The following is a 14411-nucleotide window of genomic DNA, read 5'->3' as shown; positions in this document are numbered from 1 at the left end:
AATGAGAGAACCGCTGCAAGCTTATTTAGGCCACCAAAGTTTTGCAGCTAAAATAGCTCCGCAGTTAACTCTTTCACTCTCCACAGCAAAGTGCTAATGGATAGTGAATGGCATAATACACAGCCATTGACTTGGAAGGGAACATTTGCCTAAAAAGCTTCGAGCAGTGGCTTTCAGCCTGCCATTTTGATGGCAGACTGCAACTGCTCCTGAGGGATTCACAAAAGGTTACTGGAAAAAACAAGACATCTGTAGTCTATAAGACAAAGTCAGATGTCTCTAAAGGCGCTCATATATCCCCCTAGAATATTTTGAAGGCAGCAAAAACTGAGAAGGGCTGAAAACTCCTATAAGAGGGACAAACTCCTTATTTTATTTCGCCTGGTTTATACCGGTGTAACTCTCTTAATGTGACGGGAGCATCTTCAGATGTACACAAGTGACTCAGTAAAAATTAAGAGAGAATTAGGCACAGGTCAATTCAGCTGCACATGGCAGGATCAGGATAATTAATCTGGTGGGAGTACAGTGGATTGCAAAAATCCAACAAGATGTTTCACATATGAAGCTCTGCATGTAGAAGGCAGAGAGTACATTTCATAATCAGATAAACAGTTTGTGTCATTAAATATCATTTTATAATGACACACACTGGGGCAGTATTAATGTTCTGTTTGGCATTATTGACTTCTAGGACTTAATAATGCAAATGGAACACTCTCTTAACTAGATTTTTTTTAAACTGACTCCCTTGAGTTTAAATGAAGAATGTGCAAGATAAAGGGTATTCCTCTCCACCCCAGGGAAGGCTTTCACACAAAAACACCTTTCATTAGACATGCCACATCCTCGCCCTGGACAACAGCACTCAGGAGGCCACTGGATAGAGGTGTACCCTTGCAGATTTCCTTAGCAAGCCTCCTGCCCCAGCTCCCACTTCAGGCAGCCTGCCCAGTGTGGGTCACTGGGGCACAGAATAGCCATGCTCAGCTCCATGCAGTTTACTACAGAACAAAAGTCATGCTAACAGTGGAGAGGCAGGCTAAGGAGAAGCAAAGCAGGAGTGGCTGCAACAACACACAGTGTTCATGAACCTCTATATCAGAAATAAGCTGTGTCCAGAGTCTGCGTTGCACACAGAACAATGTTCCCTGCCTGATGCCAAAAGTGTCATCAAATGTCCATCCTGCTTACATGTACAGAACATTAAAAACCATTTATCTGGGCCTGGCAATGCCCCTGTTTGCAGTGGTCCTGCATCAGGGTGCAAGCACTTCATGGTCTGTATGGATAACTAGCAATGGCACAAGGTACCTTGGTCCTGTCCAGCATCAAGTCTAATTCAGGAATGAGCAGAAGGGAATGAGATGGTCTCCCCTCTGTATTCTGGTTCCCAGTCACCATGAGCTAGAGACCACCTGTGGCCCAGTCTGTATCCACCACATTGTGCTGAACACATGGGGCTGTGCGAGAGACTGCCCTATCTAAAACCTTAGAGCTCACTTACTGGAGGTGACACCACCATTATGCAGGATGTTCCTCACCTTTTCTTATATTTGCATTACTTGCCAATCCTGACTCCTTTCTCCAAGGATGTTTAAAGCGTATGAAGCAGAGGTGCACTTGGAGGTAAAACACACGTGGATTGAGAAATAGAGGGTTAGAGAAGGAGAGGAGATAGAAGACGCATATAGAAGCATACACAGAGAAAAAGAGAGAGGAAAAAGATTATGAAACTCCATCTGGCTTCTATCAAGAAAAATGGAGGCTTGGTCCTATTCCCAACTGCACAAGCCCCTATTGTTTAATGAAGAATCAGTATTCAAGCAATAATCACAGTCAGCCCCACTGTACAATATCCAGTTGTTCTGCATCCTCTCAGGGCATGTTTGATGAATTCAGTAAATACTCCTAACCTTAGGCTGGAGCGTTGGTGGCTCTGTCACTGGATGGCACAGCTCACACAGGGACAGTGCCAAAAAGTACTAATTTCAAGACTGATCCCTTAAAGCATTGGTCTGATAGTACAACAGGCTGCTATGCCATGCCGGAGCATCCCCTCTGGGATTTGCAGGCTGCAGTTAGCAGGTGAATGTGCCACCTTCCCTGGGGCTGATGAAAGTACCTCAATCCCTATTGATTGCCAATCAATAGCCACTTCCCATTTCTCCCTCTCCGTTTCTGCAGTAGCAAGTGTTAGTAATCAAATACGAGCGGCAGGCTGATAAGATCCTCTTATCAGTGCACCAGCAAAACTGGATTCTAGATCTAATCTCTTATGTCACATTTTCAACCCAAATCACTGAGATTTAACCCTCTCAATAACTGAAGTATGTAGCCACAGCTGCTTGAGAGAAAATTTCCCAATTTCCATCCAGGTCAAGAAAGCCAATGGAAAAGCCAAATTCCTGCTCTGACTGAAATCCAGGGAGGGCAGGATCAGTTGCAGAAAAGGCCCCTAATAATAGGAATTACTCCATCTTCTCATGGCTTCCTATTGTGCTTCCAAGTCACCACAAGGAACAAAAATGCTATGCAGCCAAAAGAGTATGAACTGCCCTTTTATTCCATTTTTCACAAAGAAATACTACTAAAAACTGAGGTTCTCAAAGAATACTTCACAGACTGCTCTTCTGGGCCTGTGAAATTTCCATACCCTTTCAGCTAGGAAAATAAAGTCTTTCCACTCCATAGGGGACTTAAATATTTCAGTTCCTACTTGCACTCCAGTCCTGGCAGACCTTGGTTAAAATCTCATGTAAATAGCCCAATTTCATGGCTATTTACTGACATGTCGTCATGGCACACAGCCATCTAGGGACACCTGGGCTGCCTGAGAAAGGAAGCTTTAAATAAGCTGTCATGACTGCATGGTTTGTGCTCTTCCAACCGATCAAGTCCAAATGACATGGAAGTAACTTGCCAAAAAACCAGCAAATACTAGCAAAGAGATGGTTAATGCAACTCCCTCCACTCACTCTAACTGCAGGAGTCTTTCTACTACATTTGAGATGCTTGAGTTCAGGCTCTCAGAGGACTACTCTATTTAAAATTGAATGTTAACAGGAAAAAATAAAATCAACCAGACATCAGGGTTCAAAGACAGCCAGGCTGGCTATTGTGTACTTCACATGAAATACATATTATCTGAGATACCAAGAAGATGGTGCTTCTTCCCTCCTTGTCTTTAGCCCTTTTTTTGACTATTATTTCTGGAAAGCTTCTCCTGCTTTTTAGCCCTTTCTGTCAAATCTGCTACAACACCAGTGTCTGGAAGAGAAACTTGCTCTGTGGTCACCACTACTGGTCTCCAGCCAGTTTCACACACAGTGTAGACCAGGGGAACTTATTTCTGCCCCACAATTTCAATGTGTGATGGACACTTGAAATTTAGACCTGAAGGTCAAAGCAACAGATCACCAGGAGAGGATGTTGCTACATGTCCTCAGCTATTTCCAGCAGCCAACAATTTCTGTGTATACCTGGGCAGGTGGACAATGAATAACACATGGTGAGTACATCATACATGTATCATGAAAAGGGATGTTCTCCAACACTGCCCAGGGGTTCAGCAAGAACAACACTTGCCAGACTGGGATGTAAGCTCTGCTGCAGAGCTGTGCTCTCCCCAGGAGCTCTGCTGCATGTCTAGTCTAGTAATAGAACCTCAGCTGGTCAGCATCTAAGAGCACTCACCTACTTCAGATGGGAGAAAGTAACAAAATGGGCATTGGGTGGGAAATTCCAAGTTCACCAGCTTTGAATTCCCCAGACCAGGTAAGAAGGTGGGCATGCCAGGGAGACCTTCCCTTGACACACCAATGAGGGCCAGAGCCACTTCCATCCTTTAGAGGAAACAAACCTCTGCCACTGCCTGCAAAACCCCAAGTCAGTAGCAGTGACAACTCTGGCTAATATTTAAGACATGCTGTGCTGCTGGCTGATGTCCACAGGGACCACCAGGGTCTCACAGAGCTCACCCTAGGCACCAATTGCCATTGAGACAGAACACCATGGAGGCACATAACTGTGTGTGAGCCTAAATTCTGGGAGTCAGTTACAGAAGGACTCTTGGGAATTTGAACACCAGCATTGCATGGGTGTCCGGAACTGTGGTTTCTTCCCTGTGTTGCTGATATTGATCCTTCTTATAGAGTTCACTGATTGCTGGTTAATTATATGTTGCTGATAAATCAATGCACTGCTTCAATCTTGATTTGCTTTAAACTGCATGAACCAAGCAGTTTCTCCCTGCAGCACAGCTCCTTCCCTGCAGAGCCATTCCCAGCCAGCCAGCCAGCCCCCAACCTGCACTAGGGCAGTGGCTTACCCCATCCCAGGCACAAGAACTGCATTTCTCTCTCCCAACTTCCCAAGGCCCATCGGTCCCTTTCTGCTGTACACCAACATCCCTTTGGCCAGCAACCCCCACTCCAGCATATCAACCTTTCTATTGAACCACAGTGCACATGGGCTCACCAGGACAGGGCTGCATGTTAGCCCATCATCCCTGGCATGGATTAAGATGCTGAACTGTCCAGGTCTTATGCTGGCTTCTCAAGGCTGTGGTTAAGAACTGGCTACCCATTAAACCTCACAGCACTGACCACTACCTTTTCAGTCTGACAGACCAGACAGCCTGTTAATCCATCTTGTATCGCCTGTTAAGGCTGTATCTTCCCACTCTGGCTATAATGACGCTATAGGAGAACACATCAAAAACCAAAAGCCAAGATAAATATCACCTGCTGCTCCCTCCATGGCCACCATCTCAGGCATCTCACCACAGAAAGGCATCAGGTTAGGCATGATCTGCTACAGTAAACTCATGCTGACTGTTCCCAGTCACCTTCTGCAGCCAGAAGGAGCACAATCTAGCATATATCTACTCCCAGCTGGTTGTACTTCACTGAAAAAGCTTTTCCTTGTAGGTTCTCAGTTTAGTCAAGGCTAAAAGCAATTTAAAGTTGCTAAAGTACCCAAACAGTCTCTGGTGAAAGTACTGAGTGAATAAGGGCTTATAGTGGTGGGCATGTACCCACATCACACAGCCTGGCATGAGCTAACCAACAGGCTGTGGGTGACACCCTGCCACCTTTTATGGATGGGACTTCAGTTCCACAGTTCTCAGAGGTGCTCACCAGAGACTGGCAACAAGTCCTTATTGGGTCAGTACAGGCAGCAAGAACAGAAGAAACAGTGGCGTCACCTTCTGTGCACAAAAACTGTGATGTGCATGCAAGAGGAAGGAGTGGTGTGCCCAGTTACTGCAAAAAGGCAGAAATAGATCAACAGTTCCACAGCTGCTAAGGGGTTAGCAAGAGGTTGATGCTTTAAATGGCAGGGCTCTGGTGAGACATTCCATCCCTGCAGGAGCCTTGCAGCAATAGCTGACATTCAGATCCAAGCAGGCTCCTTGGAGAGGGCTGTGGGAGCCAGGGTCAGCAGTGCCACAGCATGCCATAAAGCCCACCAACCTATCACTGTTCCCAAAGAGTGATCAATGTGCCCCATCTGGGCGTGGCAGCAGAAGCATCTCAGAGGCGACCCTGGAGAGGCCACCTCAAGGGAGGCTTTGCCCCCAGCACCTGGTGCCCATGTAGGAAGGAAGCCTGTGATTTTGCCAATCTGCAGATTGCGTTCCTGATGAAGAAACTGTCTGGTTTCTAGTCCCTGCATCCCAGCCATGTCAACCACTCTGCTCTCCAGAGCCTGTGTTTTCAACTGAGCACCACACAAACTCTCCCATCACCCATCCAGCACTGAAGGATGCTCCCCACCCAGGCGCTCACACCTAGCTCATTGCATGCTCCCCATGGAGCAGCACACCCCTCCTCATGTGACAGCCACGCTACTGCTGACCATGCCAGCCCCCAAACCTGCCCAACACAGCATCTCCTAGTCCTGATAACCCCCTGCCCTATGGTACCTCACAGGACCACAGGCTGCCAAACACAGCATGCCTATGGGCACTCACTTTTCCTCAGTAAATAAAATGATCTTGCTGCCCAATTTGTTGAGTAATTTGGGATTCCCTCCATACAAAAGGAGAAATAAAAACAAAAAATATCTTTAATTGCTATGAGAAACTGCCCAGGGCAACCAAATAGTATTACCTCAATATTCTTCAGGGCCTCTCAAACCTCTGCCTACAGGAGGTCTGATAACCTTGACCATGCTACTGTCCCACCTCCTTGTTACAGAAAAAGCATGCAACTGCTCCTAAGGCCTAGTGAAGCATGAGCCAGCTGGTAAAAGGGGTTTCCCCAGGAACAGAAAGCCAAGGTGTTACACCACAACAAACATATGTGAGCAGTGAGAGTTACACCATAAGTGAAAACCTAAGTCAAATGCAGCCAGTGAGAGCCTGCCCCAAGTGTTTGTCTATGTCTCCTGTTCTGGACAAGGATATGGTGCTCAAGAGCCACCAGGATTTATACAATGATTCAATGTTTTCTGTCGTGCCAAAACTCTTGCTTTGCTGCAATGTTTGGAGTTGGGGATCATCATTACAGATACCTAGATGCCAAGAAAAAAGAAGATAAATATGGGGAAAAATGCTAGCTTTCTCTTCACTCCAAGCCATGCTCAACAGCACTACTGCCTGAAAAAGAACAGATGTCCTCTCATTGTGCTGAAGCATTCACTGGCAATAAGTAGTGGAAGCAGGTAGACTCCAAAGTGCTAGATTTCTTGTTCTGGGGTGAGGGAGTAAAAACAGCAGAAAGAGCAGAGATCCGTTCCTCCTTCCCTTGCCTCAGCAAGACTGAAATTTCCTTTCCTATCAGTTAGTGGAGAAGAAAATAGGAGATGATTCATCTCCAAGACATTCCCATTGACCAAGGAGCCCTGGTTGAAGTATTGGCCTTGCAGAAGGAAACCCAGCCCCACATTAGAAGAGAAGATCAAGGCCCCATGGTTCTTAGCAAGGAACTCTCATCCATTTCTTTTTTTCATTCCAACCATGATGCTATCTGCCTTTCTTCAGATTACCTAGCAATTCACAGCAGAGCTCCTCTGAGCACTGGACACACCCCTACCAGGGCCCTGATAGCCAGTGATTCCCTATGGAACTGTCCCCAAGGAGAAAATCACACAGAGATCACAGAATCAATTAGGAAAAGACCTCTGAGACTGAGTCCAACCTGAGACCAAACACCACCTTGTCACCCAGACCAGAGCACTGAGCTCCACTGGCCTTTCCTCAAACACCTCCAGGGACGGTGACTACACCAGCACTTCCCTTGCCCTTTCCACTATCCAATCACCATTTCTGTGAAGAATTCCTTCCTAAAAAAGACACTGCACCCTAGTGTCACCTAAACAAAACTCGGCTCCACCTTTGGTGATTCACTCCCAAAATGCCAGTCAAGGACACACATTGGGACTCAGATCCATCGTCTTCAAGGTCAGCATGATGTTCTCCTGCTTCCTAATGGGAGCAGACTTTGCTCATCCACTGTCTCCATCTCTCAAAGGTCCTTGTCTCATATTCCAGAAGTGTCCAGCTTGCTCAGAGCTCTGGGATCTGAGGGCAAAAAGACACCTTGAGGCTGACAGACAGCAACTCAACAGTATCCACAGCAACTACAATCCTGTGACAGGTGAGTTTATTCACGTTGATGGATGAACTTTCTTTGAGAGCCATCCGAAGCTGCTGAACTACAGCGGGATTGAGGGCAGCCCCATCTTGGCAGAACATCATCAGTCCTCTATGGACTGGGGGTATTCTTCAATCACAAGGCAGACAACACTGTTTCCTAGCTGACTTCTACTGTGGGTCAGGTAATTCCTCCACATTATTTCTTTAGGTACTCGAAAGTCACACCAACACCCCTTCCCCCACCCTTCCTCTCCAGTTTTCTGCAGATTGATTGAAGCTGATGCCTCTTGTGAGAGTTAATTGGAATTACAGTATCCCATGGAAGTCCTCTACACGGTGGTCAGTGTTCCTCACTTCCAGTCTAAAACCATTTCAGATACTGCAGTGCTGTGGTTCACACCAGGGGGTCTGCATTTCAACTGGTAGTACAATTACTTATCTTCCCAGAACATCCCAACTTGTATTAAAATCTTACAAAATATCAGCAGAAAGGTAGGACACTGCCTATTATGGAGCTTAATCCCTTCAAGCACACTCTGTATCGCTGGCTATTACTACACAATAAGGGGCAAAAAAGACAAGTTTAAAGGTGTACAGAAAACTTCCCCATCTTTAAAATTCCCAAGAAGCTTTAGAGAAGATGGCAAAGGCAGAGGTGAGCAGCCCTGGCTGGAGTGGTCTGAAGCTTGGGAAGAGGAATGTGGGTGCAGTGATGCTCACATGCTGCTAACAGGTTTATTCTGCTGGCAGGGATTCCCTTCAGAAGCATTTGGGTAAGTACTGTACACCACCGAGTTCAATCTGTGCTAAGCAGATTAGTTCCTTACCGGTGAAAGGTTCTGGGCAGCAGCGACAGTTGCTCACCATGTGATATGAGGGGGCTGTCATTATGTTTCATAGATATGATATAATTATATGCTCCCTGGAGGGTACTTCTAATTGAATTATAGGGTGTCTCACAAGTATTCTGGGCAGCGGTTCGAGGAAGCTCTCACCACCCAAAACAAGATAGAGATACCCTTTCATTTCATTAGATGTTCTCTCCAGGGAGCAGGCCATTACCTTATACAGCAATTCACTTTAAAAAATAATCTCCCCCCATCAAATTGGAAGAAAGGTACCCTTAGCAGAAGTTTGTTGATGCAGCATACTTGTTCCTCAGGCCTCTCCTCCACAACCCCACAGCCCTGAGAAACTTGTTTGCCTGCCACCAGGACAGCCCTACACCACAAGGGAGAAATCCCTTTCCAAGGGCAGTCACCATTCCCTGCCCAGGTAACTGCTGGCCTCCATTCCCAGCATGGGGACAGGAAATATGGTGCCACACGTGGTATGACACATCAGGCTACATGTACGAGGGAGTCTCAGCCTCCCTTCAAAAAGACCCCAAGAAGCTGTCTCCAAAGGCATTTGGCCTTGTCCCAGGCCAGGCCAATCAGGGGCTCCAGTCAATACAGCACATGCTGGGAAGGGTCCTCCCTCAGCCTGCTCATCCATTTATCCTGCCTTCGAATGCCCCAGAGCTGTGAATGGCCACTTTGGTCTCTCAGAGACAGACGGTGTGACCCCAGCACAAAGCAGCTTTTTCCCCTGAGGCTGGCCACGTTTCCATTGCCTGGGCACCCAAAGCCAGTGGCCTATTTCAACCCTTGGATTTTACTCTCCATTTTAGTCTGGACTCATTCCACTCATTCCTCATGAACCAGATCTTTCCAGGGGAGCTGCAGCACCAGGCTCGCAAGCCCAGCTGCCCTGCTGTCTGCACCACGGCACCTCACCTCCTCCAGCTCCTGGATGGCCAGAAGCACTTCACAGGAACACACAGGGGATCTACTGCTCCCCATAGAGCTTAGAGAAGAAGAAAACCCACCTGCCACTTAATGATGTTCTCTCAGCACCAAAGGAAGCAGATCCTTTGCTCTCTACCCTCTCCTCTGGGCACTGTGCTCCAAGGAAACCACTCTACACTCCTCTCCTGTTCCGCCACTGCTGTCTACAATTTACTGTCAAGCCAGGGGAGATGTAACATCTGTTATGCCTTTTTTTGCTGCCCCATACCATATAAAGGATGGGTTAATCATGCCTCTGAGCTTTTTTTTTTTTTTACATTACCTCAAGGGAAAGCCAGCACCAGCTGCCCACCACAAAGTCTAATGACCTACTGAAGCTGCCATCAGCTCTGACTCCCACAAACCATGTCTAGCACTGCTCCACTTCTCAGGCCACAAAAAGAGCAAGAAAGACAATCATGTCAAGAATTTGCTAATTATAGAAAATTAAGACTTTGCAATAGGACAGGCACATGGTTGCTACTGAGATAGTGTGCTCAGCTCCTCACGCTTTCCCAGTGCTACAGCCTCTCATGCCAGCAGTAGCCAGGCTCCTCCACCCTGCCACGGCCTTCAGGTACTGGTCTGCAGGATCCAGCTGATGAAACCCTGGGAGCCCAGCTACTAGGCAAGCAGTTATTGCTCATACATAGTCTGCTCACTGTGCTTCTGCATTATTCAAAGTTCTGCCCAACACTAGTGGTGTCAGCTAACAGGACACATCTGGTAAAAGCTGTCAAATCACATGTTCCCTCTCCCCAGCTCCACCTCAGAATGAGAAAACTCATGTGAGCTACCAAAGCCCACCACAACCCACCCCAAAAGTAAGCATTTCCAATGCCTTAGAAAACAGAGCATTTGATGTCTTGCAAAGCCAATACACTGGTCCTGGCACATCCTTCCTAAATAGCATTGTGATGTAGTTGTCTTTACTGAGGGAAACAGAGTAGCAGTATTAAACCAAAACTCTCAAGCAGATGAGATAAAGGAGAGACCGACCCAGGAGGGAAGACAGCTAAAGCAGAGATAAGTGGAGCAAAATTTCTATGTTAAATATTGATAGTTTTATCCCCCTTCTTTCTATAAAGGATAGAAGTGAAGCAGCACAGTGCTCAGGTGGGTGTTCTTCTGAGGGCAGGACACATTTGGCTTGCTTATCTCATGGAAAGAAAACAGAAACACAAATAGTAATTCCTAATCCATTTCACTTTAACAACATACTTTTACGTAGAGCACTAAAGAGGCGCAGCAGCAGACAAACCATCAGTGACACACTCAGCCAAACAGCCACAGCACAGGCAGGAGCTGGAAACTCTTTGGAGAGGTGAACAGGGAAGAGAGAAGTCTCCTTCCTCCCCAGCACCTGAAAACAACAAAGGAGATTTTCCACCATTTAACAGAAGGAGCAGGAGGTCAGAGCCATGGCTTTTGCTCACATGGAGTAGAGCATCAAGCCCTGGCCTGCTTTTAACACCCAGATCATCTCCACATGAGGATGTGGAAGCAGAGAGGCAGGACAAGCAGAGTCTGTCAGGAATGTGCTGTCCAGAGGAGGGTTTCCAGTCACTGCAGTCCAGCCTGGGGCTGCACCATGCTCCCCACGGAGCTGCTCAGACTTTGCAGCACCTCAGCAGACATCTCCACTGGCCTCCTAAGGACAGTTCCTGCAAACCCTGGCAGGAAGAACTGGTCCTATCTGATATTCAGACTTCCACCTCGCTGCCCTTCCAGCACAACCCACCCAAAGGGTCTGACCCACCAAGCAGCCAGTGCCTGCTCAACACCAGGACTGACTTCAGCTGAAATGCTCACAGCAGTACATGCTGGCACCCAGCACCCAGGCAGAGACTTGAGGGGCCTCATCTGTCAACAGCCCATCTGCTAAGACAGCTGTAAATATGTACCAGTCCACATTCCTCCCAGCTTTAAATCTGCTGTTTTCACTGAAGCTAAATAGAGGATGAACTTGGTCCCTGGTGTTTCAATCAGCTAGCAAATTCTTTTATCACCTTTTTTCCTGACATGAGGTAAATAAAAGTCAAATCCCACTGCTAGCAACAGGTCAATCAGCTCTTATTTGAAACAGCTGCCATCTTGCACCAGCATGAGCTGCGTCTCTTTAATCACATCAAAAACGTGCTGAAGGACCTCTGGTTGGGGAAACTTTAGACTCTGCTCTTCTCCTCATCTCATTTACAGAAGATAAGCCCATACTTAACTCAAACTTTACTGGCACTCTGATTTGTTAGAAGTCACAGATACTTTATAATGATGCTGTAGGTAGCAATCCCACTGTTGACTTAAAACAAAAAAATCCCAGCATGTACTTGGAATGATATGTGGTCCATCAAGCTTGCCACCAGCATCACTTCTTATCCCCTGAAGCTGCATCATTCAAACGGTACTTTCTCCTTCTTCTTTACATGTGGGAAGCAAATACAACCTGTGCCTCTGTAACCCTGTGTGCAAAGGGCATGACCTCTAAGTCACTCATTTTGCAAAGGTGCTCCACTCAGGAAGGCATGAGTCAGTATGAGTAAAGCAGTCAAATCCACAATAAATTTGTTTTATCTTGGATCAGTTCTGGCCTTTTGTTTGTTTTTAAACCCCAAACTTGGTTGTGTCATTTGTCAGGGTGAATTTCTCTGTGTTTACCCTAAACCAGGAATATCACTGCCTCTCCTACACCTCCCAGAATGTCCCTTTGAAGGGCCTTCTACTTGAAGAATCCATAAGCTTCCCAGGAGCTGCTGAAAAGCTGATCTCTGCCTCATTTTTGAGCTAGGGTCCCAGGCCTCCCCTGTTTAACACTGTCACATAATGCCTCCTTTGATGGGCAAGAAGTCACAGTCCCCGAGACAGGATGTTGTTTGTCCTTCATGGACAGAGGGCAAGTATATCCCCCTGACACCTGCCAACAGGACTATCTGGGAAGGTAAAGGTCAGCTCAGGGCTTCTCTTCTTCCCAGTGTGGTGTCAAGGTCTCACATTTCTGCAGGCTGGTTTTACAGACATTCCAGAAACAGTCCCCTGACACCTTACACTAATCCCCTGCAGGTCACATCACCTAGACCTCACAGTGGGGCAGACTGTAGCAGAAGTCAAAGCACCTGTGCATGTACGTAAAGGAATTAAGTTAAATTCTAAGAAAACTGACAGGAGAATTTCACAGCAAAAAGCAAATACAACAGCCTTTAACCACTGATGAAATAGAGGGGGAAAGTTTGTTTAACTGGAGGGCAGCTGCTACTGTTTTCCCTTAATGTGAATTAAAATAGGGATCAAGAACTTCTAATTTAAGTGTAGGAGCAGGAAGAGCCAGAAGGTGCTTACCCACTAACACAGATGAACTAGAGAAAAGTTTGGAGGATTTAATCTCAACAGGCTCTAAAGGGAAGGAAGCATGTCCTGAGAGAAGGAAAGCATCAGCCTCACACAACAAATTCTCATTGCCTGAAGTCCCACTAATAAGTCTTAATTTTTTGAAGGCTGTCTTCTCAGAGCCTGGAGCCTTAGGATCAGTGTATTGTGTATGAGAGCTGTTGAACAAGATTTCAGACTCGAGTACCAAAATAATTTTGTTATTACCTTGGTCATTAATTGCAGTCATCACAGCTGATATAAACAAAGCAAAGTCTGCTGATGCAGCACACCTCCATGTCATGTAGCCAGAACTTAATTTAGGAAAATGAGCATCCAAAACTGCAGCTCCTGTTGTCAGCTGGGGGGAATAGTGAGATATTCCAGTTACTGCCTACACCTGTACCATCCCAACTCTCAACGGCTGGAGAGAGGCCAGTGAATCTGCAAAAATTCAGTGTGGTCCTGAGTAATGGGAAACTATAAGCTTGATGTACACAGACCTTCTCTGGATAGAGCACAGGTGAGCAGTTCAGGGAGATCAGTTTTTATTCCTGTCTTTACCTTTGATCTGCTGGGTAATCCAGAAGGAAGAGAAATCACTTTCTCAGTATTTTTTCCCCATCTGCAAAATGGGAATACTGTCTCAATCTCCTTTGCAAAGTGCTATGAGACCTACTGATGACACACCAAGCAAAAGAGCTAAGTATCAATCATAGCATTCCCCTCAAAATGACACAACCATGACTGTGTAGGTGATCAAATTAAAAAATTAAGTTGACAGTTTCCTCAAGCACAGCATGGAAAAAGGAAGGCCAGTTAATGATTCTAAGCCTCAGCGTGACATCCTTCAACCAGAAAACCGCCACTCCCTTTTCTCCACTATCACCTTCACCAGATCCGCTGGGAGAAGCCAACAGCCATCACAGTAGGAGAATGAGCAAGGGGTTAGGGCCCAGGGTCCCTGTGTCCAAGCATGGGTGGACAGGAGGGGAAAAGGACGAGGAAGGGATACTGATGTTCCTACCAAACAAGGGTGGCACAACACACAGGAGAAAGAGCAGCAGCACCAGCATGTGCTGTCTGCGCTGGGGCAACTGTTAACCAGCAGCCTTGGGGCACAGCACCAACGTGACCTTGATCCAGACAGGACCACCTCTAGCCAACCACGAGCACATAAGGACACGCATTTCATGGGCTCCCTGCCAGAAAGTGTCTGAAGCCCCCAACAGAAGGATGATTTTTCACTGTGCAGTGCCATGGCAGCCCTTTGGAAGACCAGCCTTACCAAACTAAGCACATACTGGGAGACAGCCCAATACTCACAGTGAGTCCATGCTGCAGACCCAGCCATGCACACAGCAGCCTGGGGATTCTCTGGGGCGAAGCAGGCAATGAGAAGCAACATGCAACTTGCACAACATCCTGCCTGAATCCCGAAGGGAAGGAACAGATCTATCAAGGCAGGCTTAATATGTTTGTCTCCAGCAGTCTCCATATGAAAGGAGAAAATAGCCCTTCTGACATTAAGTGCTCTGCCTCACACACGCAGATAAGGGACTCTAGGTTTCCATGTGTTACTGAAGTATAGCCATGCTGACTCTGTGAAGAGGCTTTGC

At 46.7% G+C, this 14411-nt stretch overlaps 1 protein-coding gene across 2 annotated transcripts in view; it reads right to left on the bottom strand.

Moving 5' to 3' along the window:
* Nucleotides 1-14411, bottom strand: part of SLC8A3 (solute carrier family 8 member A3) — a 112766-nt gene that overhangs the window by 71401 nt on the left and 26954 nt on the right. The gene's annotated exons all lie outside the window — the stretch shown is intronic.

The sequence above is a fragment of the Coloeus monedula genome, assembly GCF_965178545.1.
Source record: "Coloeus monedula genome assembly, chromosome: 6".
Lineage (NCBI taxonomy): Eukaryota > Metazoa > Chordata > Aves > Passeriformes > Corvidae > Coloeus > Coloeus monedula.
This window is presented reverse-complemented; position numbering and strand designations above follow the sequence as displayed.